This window comes from Stenella coeruleoalba, assembly GCF_951394435.1.
Source record: "Stenella coeruleoalba genome assembly, chromosome: 4".
Lineage (NCBI taxonomy): Eukaryota > Metazoa > Chordata > Mammalia > Artiodactyla > Delphinidae > Stenella > Stenella coeruleoalba.
The window spans coordinates 45095893-45109181 of NC_137149.1; the positions used below are offsets into that span (position 1 = coordinate 45095893).

Consider the following 13289-nt stretch of genomic DNA (forward strand, 5'->3'; position numbering starts at 1 on the left):
TCCCATTTAACTTGTGAGCATTGCTAGGGAGGAAAGAAATCTTATTTTTTATAAAACCAATTGTTATTTATGCCTAGTCCAGAGTGAGTATCAACTGATGATTATTGAATGAATGCATGCCTGCAGGATCCAAGCAGTATCTTGAAACAATTAGAGGGCTCACAGAATTGGCCTGATTCCTTTTCTCAAAGCTTAGAGTTCCTCAAATTTATGGCTGACCCAGGTAGGAAGTCTTGCCTGTTCTTTTTGTCCTTTAGCCCACTTGTATTATTTAATAAACATAGGTGTCAGCAACTTTATATGTATTATTTCACACCATCCTTAAAACAGTCCAGCTGTGGGATATTAGTATCCCTATTTTAAAGATGTCAAAGTTGAGGCTAAGTAACTTGCTCAAGATTATGTAGTTACAGAACGTTAGAACCAGGATTCAAACCCAAGCTTGTCTCTAAAGCTCAGGCTCATTCCACTGCATCACATTCTTCACATGCCTGAGCTCTGAAACTTTGATGTGATCACTTGGCTTCTTTTGGAGAGTAGACTGAGGAATGAGGAGGCTCAGTTATGATACACCAAAGGGTTGGTGCCATGATGTTTAAGAGTTGCTGATGACTGCTGCTGTCAAGATGATCGGTGACCACTTTGAAGAAAGGCCAGGCTGCTGGATACCTCTTGGGTTAGCAGAACATTGCTTTTTCTTAAAATAACACAGCGAGCCTGGTTGTTTGAAGTGGTGCTTTGGTCTGTCTTTATAGCTTTCCTTCTGTCTGCCTTGCTTATGAGTTCTTACTCTCACCTACCATTTAGTGATACTTTACACATCCCATAGTGGCCAGTGCAACAGTGGGTCCCACCTACCTGGAGGATATTGGCAGCTTTTTTCACTTGCAAATGCTCCTGCTGTATTGACTGTACTGGAGGGGACCTTAACTAATGTTTCATGATGCTAATGAAGTTGTTCTTGCTTGAATGATTGGAGCTACACTATTGCAAGATTAATCTGACAGCCTTGGAAAATATAGTTGGGAGTTGGGGGATAGCAGTTAGACAAGCCAATTAGAACATTAAAACTGTCTGGGAGGAAAAGGATCAGATGCTCAACTAGAGTAGCAGTGGAGACTTAAAGTAAAAGGCAAATGCAAAAGACACTGGGGACATATCTGAGGTGATAGTTGAGGCAGTTCCAAATCTCCTAAGCATATAGAAGTCAGAGCATTGCTACTTCCTTATAGCTCTTTGGTCTCAAATTTGATAGACCATGCATTCAATTTATTCAACAAGTATTTGTTGAGCACATGATATATGCCAGGCATGCTATTAGAAGTTGTGAGACCTGCCCTCAAACATCTTACAATGTAGTAGGTTATATAGATAAAATGGTGAAATATGGTTCACTTGAATTGTGAGAACTGGGGAAAAGTTTTATGAAACTGTTGGCAGTTGAGATAGGTTTGATAGATGGATGTGGTTTTTAACAGGTGGTGATAGGGGAGAAGAGAGAAGGTATTCCAGAAGGAAAGAGATTGTATGGGGGGTGGGGGACACATGGCTCGCTGCCGCCATCTTAAATTGCAGTGTTGTGCGTGGCGCTCCTGCACATGTTCCGGAGCTGAGGTGTTGGTGCAGCCATTTTGCACCAAGAACTCTGGTCTGAAGGGCCAGGTGTGAGGTCTCTGCCTGCGGCCGCCTCTAAGCAAGTGAAACCAGACTAAGCACCAAGGAAAAGAAAAAAGGGTCCTTCGTCAGGAGGGAAGCATCATCCTCAAGGATAGGAGTCCTTGAATCTGGCATCAGAGTCATTTTGGAGAACTGGTTAAAAACACTGCCCCGTTTCTTCTGGACTCAGCCCCATTGGGAGGGATAATTACTCCAGCAACCTCACTCAATTCTGTTGCAGCTGTGTGCCTGACAGGGTCTTGGTGCTCCGGCCTGGTGTCAGGCCTGAGCCTCTGAGGTGGGAGAGCCGAGTTCAGGACATTGGACCACCAGAGACCTCCCGGCCCCATGTAATATCAGTCGGCGAGAGATCTCCCAGAGATCTCCGTCTCAACGCTATGACCCAGCTCCACCCAACGGTCAGCAAGCTCCAGTGCTGGATGCCCCATGCCAAACAACTAGCAAGACAGGAACACAACACCACCCATTAGCAGAGAGGCTGCCTAAAGTCATACTAAGTTCAAAGCACACCACTGGACGTGGCCCTGCCCACCAGAAAGACAAGATCCAGCCCCACCCACCAGAACACAGGCACCAGTCCCCTCTACCAGGAAGCCTACACAAGCCACTGAACCAACCTAACACACTGGGGGCAGACACCAAAAACAATGGAAACTACAAACCTGCAGCCTGCGAAAAGGACACCCCAAACACAGTAAGTTAAACAAAATGAGAAGACAGAGAAACACACAGCAGATGAAGGAGCAAGATAAAAACCCACCAGACCTAACAAATGAAGAGGAAATAGGCAGTCTACCTGAAAAAGAATTCAGAGTAATGATAGTAAAGGTGATCCAAAATCTCAGAAATAGAATGGAGAAAATACAAGAAACATTTAACAAGGACCTAGAAGAACTAAAGAGCAAACAAACAGTGATGAACAACACAATAACTGAAATTTAAAATTCTCTAGAGATTGTATGGGGGTAAAAGAGGTGTCAGATTTGGAGTAAAGGAGTCCACAGGAGATAAAACTAGAATCTGGGCTTTAGCCATATTTGTAGGGTAAGGAATTTTATTCCACTTAGTAATAGAGACCCATTGAAGAGTTTTATGCTAAATGCCATAATGTGAACTTAATTTTAGGGAATCAGACTCTGACAAACGTGAAGTGACAAGCTATTAGAAAAAGAATACTGGGGCTTCCCCGGTGGTGCAGTGGTTGAGAATCTGCCTGCCAATGCAGGGGACATGGGTTTGAACCCTATCTGGGAAGATCCCACATGCCGCAGAGCAGCTAAACTCATGCGCCACAACTACTGAGCCTGTGCTCTAGAGCCGATGTGCCACAACTACTGAGCCTGTGCTCTAGAGCCTGTGAGCCACCACTACTGAAGTCCACTCACCTAGAGCCCATGCTCTGCAACAAGAGAAACCACTGCAATGAGAAGTCTGTGCACCGCAATGAAGAGTAGCCCCCAGTTGCTGCAACTAGAGAAAAGCCCGTGCGCAGCAATGAAGACCCAACGCAGCCAAAATAAAATAAATAAATACATTAATTAATTAATTAATTAAAAAACAGAAAAAGGAAAAGAATATTGAACTTAAGAGGTGGTATACTTGAGTCCTTGGTCTAACTCTTTTATTTACTAGGTAAGCTGCCTTAGACTGGTCATTTAGTTTTTCTGAATTAAGATTTCTTCATGAACAAGGGCAGATAATAATCTCTGAGTTCCTCAACCATTGTTGTGAGCACCAAATGAGAAGTGGGTGAAAATATTTAATAATCAAGTAAGACTCAATCAGACTATTTATAAAGTTGGGAATAGGGTTATGATTTTAAAGAATATGATCACTGTTTGAGGTGATAAAGAATAAGGAGAGTATCTACAAAAAAAGAAAATTACAGACCAATATAACTGATGAATACAGATGCAAAAATCCTCAACAAAATACAAGCAAACAGAATCGAACAACACATTAAAAGGATCATACACCATGATCAAGTGGGATTTATCCCAGAGATGTGGGGATTCTTCAGTATACGCAAATCAATCAATGTGGTACACGATATTAACAAACTGAAGGATAAAAACCATATGATGATCTCAATAGATGCAGAAAAAGCTTTTGATAAAATTCAACACCCATTTATGATAAAAACACTCCAGAAAGTGGGCATAGAGGGAACCTACATCAACATAATAAAGGCCATATATGACAAACCCACAGCAAACATCATTCTCAATGGTGAAAAACTGAAATCATTTCCTCTAAGATCAGGAACAAGACAAGGATGTCCACACTCACCACTATTATTCAACATAGTTTTGGAAGTCCTAGCCACAGCAATCAGAGAAGAATAAGAAACAAAAGGAATCCAAATTGGAAAAGAAGAAGTAAAACTGTCACTGTTTGCAGATGACATGATACTATACATAGAGAATCCTAAAGATGCCATCAGAAACTACTGGAGGTAATCAATGAATTTGGTAAAGTTTCAGGATACAAAATTAATGCACAGAAATCTCTTGCATTCCTATGTACTAACAATGAAAGATCAGAAAGATAAATTAAGGAAACAATCCATTCACCATTGCAACAAAAAGAGTAAAATACCTAGGAATAAACCTACCTAAGGAGGTAAAAGACCTGTACTCAGAAAACTATAAGACACTGATGAAAGAAATCAAAGATGACACAAATAGATGGAGAGATATATCATGTTCTTGGATTGGAAGAATCAATATTGTGAAAATGACTGTGACTGTGCTACCCAAAGCAATCTACAGATTCAATGCAATCCCTATGAAATCACCAGTGGCATTTTTCACAGAACTAGAACAAAAAATCTTAAAATTTGTATGGAGACACAAAAGACCCCAAATAACCAAAGCAGTATTGAGGGAAAAAAACAGAGCTGGAGGAATCAGACACCCTGACTTCAGACTATACTACAAGCCTACAGTAATCAAGACAATATGGTACTGGCACAAAAACAGAAATATAGATCAATGGAACAGGATAGAAAGCCCAGAGATAAACCCACACACCTATGGTCAACTAATCTATGACAAAGGAGGCAAGGATATACAGTGGAGAAAAGACAGCCTCTTCAATAAGTGATGCTGGGAAAACTGGACAGCTACATGTAAAAGAATGAATAGAACACTCCCTAACACCATACACAAAAATAAATTCAAAATGGATTAGAGACCTAAATGTAAGACCGGACACTATAAAACTCTTAGAGGAAAACATAGGAAGAACACTCTTTGACATAAATCACAGCAAGATTTTGTTTGATCCACCTCCTAGAGTAATGGAAATAAAAATAAAAATAAACAAATGGGACCTAATGAAACTTAAAAGCTTTTGCACAGCAAAGGAAACTACAAACAAGATGAAAAGACAACCCTCAGAATGGGAGAAAATGTTTGCAAACGAATCAACAGACAAAGGATTAATCTCCAAAATATATAATCAGCTCATGCAGCTCAATAACAAAAAAAAAACAACCCAATCCAAAAATGGGCGGAAGACCTAAATAGACATTTCTCCAAAGAAGACATACAGATGGCCAAGAGGCACATGAAAAGCTGTTCAACATCACTAATTATTAGAGAAATGCAAATCAAAACTACAATGAGGTATCACCTCACACTGGTTAGAATGGGCATCATCAGAAAATCTACAAACAACAAATGCTGGAGAGGGTGTGGAGAAAAGGGAACCCTCTTGCACTATTGGTGGGAATGTAAATTGATACAGCCACTATGGAGAACAGTATGGCGGTTCCTTAAAAAACTACAAATAGAACTACCATATGACCCAGCAATCCCACTACTGGGCATATACCCTGAGAAAACCAAAATTCAAAAAGAGTCATGTACCAAAATGTTCATTGCAGCTCTATTTACAATAGCCCAGAGATGGAAACAACCTAAGTGCCCATCATCAGATGAATGGATAAAGAAGATGTGGCACATATATACAATGGAATATTACTCAGCCATAAAAAGAAACGAAATTGAGCTATTTGTAATGAGGTGGATAGACCTAGAGTCTGTCATACAGAGTGAAGTAAGTCAGAAAGAAAAAGACAAATACCATATGCTAACACATATATATGGAATTTAAGAAAAAAAAATGTCATGAAGAACCTAGGGGTAAGACAGGAATAAAGACACAGACCTACTGGAGAACGGACTTGAGGATATGGGGATGGGGAAGGGTGAGCTGTGACAAGGCGAGAGAGAGTCATGGACATATACACACTAACAAACGTAAAGTAGATAGCTAGTGGGAAGCAGCTGCATGGCACAGGGATATTGGCTCGGTGCTTTGTGACCACCTGGAGGGGTGGGATAGGGAGGGTGGGAGGGAGGGAGACGCAAGAGGGAAGAGATGGGAACATATGTATATGTATAACTGATTCACTTTGTTATAAAGCAGAAACTAACACACCATTGTAAAGCAATTATACCCCAATAAAGATGTTTAAAAAAAAAAGAACTAAAAATAGAATTACCATATGATCCAGCAATCCCACTACTGGGCATATACCCAGAGAAAGCCATAATTCAGAAAGACACATGCACTCCAGTGTTCATTGCAGCACTATTTACAATAGCCAGGTCATGGAGGCAACCTAAATGCCCATCGACAGATGAATGGATAAAGAAGATGTGGTACATATATAGAATGGAATATTACTCAGCCATAAAAAGGAACAAAACTGGGTCATTTGTGGAAACATGGATGGATATAGAGACTGTCATACAGAGTGAAGTAAGTCAGAAAGAGGAAAACAATTATCGTATATTAACGCATATATGTGGAACCTAGAAAAATGGTTTGCAGGGCAGAAATAGAGACACAGATGTAGAGAACAAACATGGACACCAAGGGGGGAAAGTGGTGGGTGGAGGGTGGTGGGATGAACTGGGAGATTGGGATTGACATATATACACTAATATGTATAAAATAGATAACTAATAAGAACCTGCTGTATAAAAAATAAATAAAATTCAAAAGAAAAAAAGAATAAGGAGAGTATCTACTGAAGTGAAAGTATAGGAAATGGGAGCAAACAATTGAAAAATAATGACTAACACCTTCAAAGTACTTACTAAAAGATATTCTTCCAAGAACTTTGTATACATTAATCCAACAATCTCCCGAGGTAGGAGCTATTATCATCTTTACAGTAAGGTTAAAAATGTTGCCCAAGTTCATTCCACTAAAAATGGCTGAGATTTGAACCCAGGCAGGTTGACTGTAGAACTTCTATTTTCACTGTTATAATACTAACCTTCAACGTTGTAGAGGAAGCTTTGGTTAGCTTAGAGTTTCTGTATTAGTTTTGCTGTTGACACTTGCATAGGTAGGAAGATACTGAATAATGATTCAGTGTTTAGATCTGGAATCAGACAGTATGGGTTTACATTCCAGCCCAGCTAGATTTCTTAGCTCTCTGGTCCTTGGTTTTTCCACCTATAAAATGGGGATTCATTTAATGCTTAACTTCTAGGGTTGTTGTGAAAATGATTACAGGTGATCTCGTGAAGCACCTGGTATAAAATAATTATTTTTTAAATTCTGAACCTGCTTCTCAAAGCATTACTCCATTCAGGGTTATGCTCCCTGGTTGATCTTTTTGTTGTCTTTGTGCGTTCCAGTTCCACAGCATCCTTAACAGCTGAGTTTTATCGAGAGCTGCACTGTTCAGTAAAAGCCCCACACTGCTTTTGAAGCACGATCCTCTTTGATTTATTGTGTGACTTTCGGTTGTGCACTTAACCTTTGTGGGTTTCAGGTGACTCCTCTAGGAAATGTTACTTACTCTTCCACAGAAAACTCAGTTCGATGAAGTGGAGTCAAGGTGGTTTAATCCTGGATGAGAACCGTGTCAGAAGGGTTATGAAAGTGGTAGGAGACTTTGATTCCAGCTAAGAGGGAATGACAGATGGATTGGTCTATCTCATTTAGGGTTTCAGGCCTACGGGGAAAAAGGTACTGGCTATGAGGGAAACGAGCACAGTGTATGGTTAGGAGCTTTGGGATCACGTAAACCTGAGTTTGAGTCCTAGTTTTGCGCTTACTTTGTGAGCCTGTGACTTAATCTCTCTGACCCTCAGTTACCTTTTTTTTTTTAAATCATAAGACTAATTATAATTTCATGAAGTAACTTTGAGGATTAAATGAGGTAAAGTATAGTGGGTCCAAAAAAAATGCTATAATTGATTTCCATGTCTAGGCTCTTGAATGAGGAAGGAACGTATCATCATGTTTCCTCACTTTTTCTGAATGACCCCAAAAGTCATAACTTTGCCCACTGAAATGGGAGACAAGTTTGAGAGCCCTTACTGTTCAAAGGTACCTAGAATCTCTGAGGCCATTCATCTTAATTTCAATTAAGAAAAGTTATTTGCAGAGATAGAGCAATTACCTCCTAACCAAGTGACCAAACAGTACCACTAATAGTGGGGGCACCCTGACATCATGGGTCTCCTGATGTGATGCAACAGTTCACGGAATTGCCTAGGAAGTGTTCTTGCTAAAAACGTTTAAGCTGAATCTAATGAAGTCTGTATAACTAACTTCAGTTTACATGAAATACAGAGGATAGAGGATCAAGATATATGACATTGTAAGGAAACAGTCCAGAATGTGGGACATTCTATAAGACAACTGGTTTGGACTCTTTAAAAAGTCAATGTCATAAGAAAAGGAAAGGCAGAGAGAGTATTTTAGCTTAAAAGAGATCACAGATTAACAATTAAATGCAAGGTATGGACTGAAACAGGGTCCTCAAGTGGAAAATAAAGGAAAACAAGAATAAAATACATTTTGGGACAATTGGTGAAATTTGAATAATTACAGATTGAATGTTGAGCAAAAAATGCTTGACATCCCACCTTCCCATCCCCCTCCCATCCCTCATTTTCCCTATCTCCCCCACCTCTGCCCCTATATTTTGAATCAGTCATTTAGTTGGTCTGTGACGGGACCAGGGCATCAGTAGCTAGTGAAACTTCAGCAGGTGATTTTAATGAGAACCATAGCCTTAAAATAACTCTTGCACCTGTGCACCAGGAGACACAAGATAGTTCATAGCAGCACTGCTTGTAATATCACAGAATGGAAACCACCCACATGCCTATCAACAGTAGAATGGATAAACTGTGCTGTTTATAACAAAGGACTATGATTGTTTTAATGCCTATGAATATCTGATAGTCAACTTTTTGGTCTCCTCAAGTTGAATTCCCAGTTTCCATTTTAATCTACCCTCTTCTGCCCCAGCTTTAGTTGTATATTATAATAAGGACATTCCTAGACATTGCCTTAGAAGCTGTCTTTACCTCTTTCTGCAGATTTCACTCACTGGTTATCAACTTCTCTAGGGTGAATTTTGCTATTCTGCTGAGGTATGTAATTCCCAGATTCCAGTTTGTGGTTTGTAGAGAATGGGAACTGGCTTGCTTCTTTAAAAGCCATTTGCAGTAGTCTGTCTGGAATTTAAAATTTTATGTCTTATTCCATCAGTCCATGTATTATTACCCCATCTGAATTTAGCTAACTGAACTAATGCATAATTAGCATTTCTCTCCACTCATACCTGTGCCTCCCTAATGAATTGGAAATTATGTTTTCACAGTGTGTACTGGGAAGGAAGACATGTCTGGAATGACTTTCTGAGGTGATATTTCCTCTCTCTTCCCTGTAAACTCCCACTTTGCTATTTTTATTACTATTTTTAAAAAGTTTTCCTACAGCTGATGGAAATATTATTTAATAAACTTATCAGGTTTGCGATTTCTCATAAACCCAAGTTCCCGGCATTCTCACCTTCGCTATTAATTAACTGGGCCTCTCCTAGTGAAAGTAACAGTGTTGTTTTATTTCTTACTGTTGAGATGTGTTAATGACTCATCAGCAGGGTATTAATGTTCATTTTCATCCAACAAGAACTGAAGATACACCTTTCACAGTTTATTAATTTTAAGGTTCCCTGGATTAAAATCATCTGTGAGGGTTAGACCCCTCTTAAAAATTGTAATGCACTTATTTGGTTTACGATATTTGGAGCCCATGTTTGTTTTGACAAAGGGAGGTATATTAGTGCATGAAGGTATGATGGTGTATGATCAAGGTAAACAACTTTGTGAGCTTACAAGATAATTCCAGAAGCTGTCACTAATTATAAATCTAAGATTCAGATACACTTACCTCTGTGAGGAAGGGATCTCTGGTAAGAACCTTTGGATTTCATTTTTAAAACATTACAGGTGATAATACTGTGGCCTAAAAGAGCATTGTCTTCATTTTCCTAAGGCTTATTTTGAGTACAGTGCCAAAACCTTTCAGTTAGTGGATGTATGAGTTTTTACTCTGTGATAAACCACCCTAACATTTAATGATTTAAAATGGCAATGCTTTCTTTCCTGCACAGTTCTGTGGGTGGCAGTTTGGGCTGGGCTGAGCTGGGTGCTTCTTTTGCTGGTCTCAAATGGAACTCACTCACATGTCATTGGTCAGTTACCAGGTTGGCTTGGGGCTGGTTGGTCTAGGAGAGACCTCAGATGGGATGGCTGGTCTTTGCTCCATGCTCTCTCACAGCGTCCAGGAGTCTACTTTGGGCTGCTTTACGTGTGGTGGTTACAAGGGACCTAGAGGCCTCAGGAGAGGGCAAGCCCAGAGACAAATGCACTTTTCAAGTCTCTGCTTGAATCATGTGTTTGGTTTTGTCTTATTGGCTAAAGCGAGTCCACAGCCAACTCCAGAATCAGTGTGTGTGTGTGTGTGTGTGTGTGTGTGTGTGTACGCAGGAGGGAATTACTAAGGGCAGGGATACAGTGAGGTGTGAATGGATCAGGGCTACCACTACTATAATCCTCCAGAGTGAGGTAGAAGAAAGATTATTTGTCTAAATTACTATAGACCAACATTTCCCAAGTGGATCCTAAGACATATTCAGGGAAAATGTCTACATGGCATTGAAAGAGGAGTTCTGGAGTTAAGTCTGGGCAATATTGGATTAAGCAAAGTGAAAGAGGTTTCTTTATTGCAAGACTTCTTATAGTTGTTAATACGCTAACGTTCATTGTGAATCTCTAATAGTAGGTACAGAATTTCCCAAACTTAGTTGACTATAGAACTTTCTCTTTCCCCTCTCCTGCCACGGATCTTCTTTAGAGATATGTGTTCTTTAAAATATATTAAAAATACTACATCACCTTAGTGTATTTTTTGTTTTTAACCTATTTCCCTAGTATTAAAACAGTAGCAAGTAAATTTTGCTCTCAATTTTCTCAGGAAGAAAATGAAACAAAACAGTTAGGATTGAAGAATAGTTTTGTGATAAACCTGGTTGCATTCTCCATTGGTGTCTCAGGAATCCATTTGCATGCAATTTTACTATGATTAGATTTTGAATACAGAGACTTTTCTATAGTTTGAAGCTTTATTCTAACACTTTTCTCCTGATATCAACTAGGAGTCAAGATTCAGGAGTAAATAATCTCCATATTTAATCTTTGGGAGGAATTAGCAGTATGTTTTCCATCATTTAATCCAGCATATAGACAGTTTATTCCACTAGTGATGAAACAGGGAGAAAAACATGGATGTTGAAGTCTCCATTTAAATCTTGGGCTAGTCCCTCTCCAGCTGTATGGCTTTGACCATGTTTCTCAACTGCACTGAGATTCAGTTTCCTTAGATATAAAATGACTATGACAGTATTTAACTTTTAGTATTTAACTTTTTGAGGATTCAGTGAGATAATGTGAGTACAGTTTTTTTTAAATCACAGTCCTTGATTTAATATGGTCCTTGCTTAATATGGTAGAGATTGCTATTGCGGAAGGAATCTTGCTTTTGAGGAAGGGATGGGAAAAGCTTGGGGCCTTATTGTGGATTGGGTTCAGCCTAAAGCTCTGAATTTGCAGGATTATGATAGAGAGATTCTCTTTCTAGCCCTCAAGACAGGCCAAAGCTTGCTTTCACCCCAGGGCCTTTGAAATTTGTGCACCTTCTTCCTGAGATGATGCTCTTTCAAAGGCTTGTGCATGGCTTCATGCCATTTAAGTATCATTTCAAAAGTTGGATCCTCAGCCCTTTTCTGACCACACTAACAAAAGCAGCCCTTTCCTTCACTTAATTGCTCCCTCCTCAGTCTGAATCCCATTACACAACTGCTTTATCTTATAACACTTAGCACTTTCTGATATGACTCCATGCATTGATTTGTTTATACGTTTGTCTGCCCCTGTCCAGCTAGAAATTAACCTCCATGAGAGCAGAAACCTTATATGCTCAGGGCCTAGAACATGGTCTGGCCCATAGCATTGGCTCAGTAAATATTTGTGATTGGACATGGAATAAGAGAGCAGACAGAAAGTTCATCTTGTGGACTTGTCAGTGAAGGTGTCACAAGGGGCAGCCCTGGAGTTCAGCCGTCCTCCCTGTGGTTCTGGACCTTGACCACATGTGGCCTCTCCAGCTGACGGAGAGGAGATCTCTGATACACATCACATTACGCTGAGTGTCAGCTCCACCTGGAGCAAGTGGAGACCTCTATCTTTGGAGATCCAGGGACAGCAGAGATGGGGGGAGGCAACATGGAGGAATGTCCTACATTCCCCCGAGCAGACCAGGCTGTTTCATGGCTCAGTGCCTTCGCTCAGAAAGCAACCTCCTTTTTCTTTGCAAGGTGCAGCAAGCACCTACTTATCTTTTAAGACTCAGTCAAGCGTAAAGGAGCCTTTCCTGATTTTCCCTTCCATAGACAGAATTAGCTGCTCTCTTCCTTCATGTCTTCCCATGTTCTTCTGCACATGCTTCCCTAACATGTAACACCTTTTGCACTTTGGTGTGTGTATAGCTGTAGAGGATGTATACAGTTTTTATCTGGACAGCATCTGTTTCTCTTTTGTTTGGTAACAGCACCTTGAATTTTTGATTCATGTTCTCAGTTCATGTGGTTTAAGAAGACCTGGCCACTCTCCCTGCTTGGTGAGTAGTGGGGGATAAGTGGTCCACTGGCAATGCCATCTCCTTGACCACAGTGAATGGTTCAGAAGAAGATGCATATCACAAGCCTGATGAGCCAAGTTCAGTACTTTTGGTAGAATTATTGGAAAAGAGACTCTCCCTATCCACTGGTTTTGCAAGACTAGTTGGATATAAGCCTGGAGTGGCAGAAGGCGACTATGCCACCAGAAGTGTAGAAACTGACTGTAACAAATTAACATGGAAGAAAGCAGAGCTTTTGATGAAGAGAGACAAAATTTTATTGGATGTTTGAATATCTGAATCCAGAAGTGCCTGAAGCAACTGAACTTTCCAACGATGTAACCATTTCTTTTTGTTTGTGCGTTTAGGTCATTTGGGGTTGAAATTAGCCCCTTTTGTAATGTCAGTGTCCTGGCTAGTGCAATACTTTTTCTTCACCACCAGAGCCAGAGCTCCTTGAGAGCTGGGATGGTCTCTTTGTCATCTTGGCATCCCACTGTCTGCTCAGTGTCTGTCTCCTGACTTCGCTTGGGTGATTTAATGAATTAGTGAATGAGATTTAGTAGGCAACTGGTCACATCTTTAATGGCAAACTCAGGTTTTGGGATTTT

General features: G+C 40.1%; 1 protein-coding gene across 14 annotated transcripts in view; it reads left to right on the top strand.

Moving 5' to 3' along the window:
* Nucleotides 1-13289, top strand: part of LOC307185908 (uncharacterized protein) — a 390038-nt gene that overhangs the window by 186673 nt on the left and 190076 nt on the right. The gene's annotated exons all lie outside the window — the stretch shown is intronic.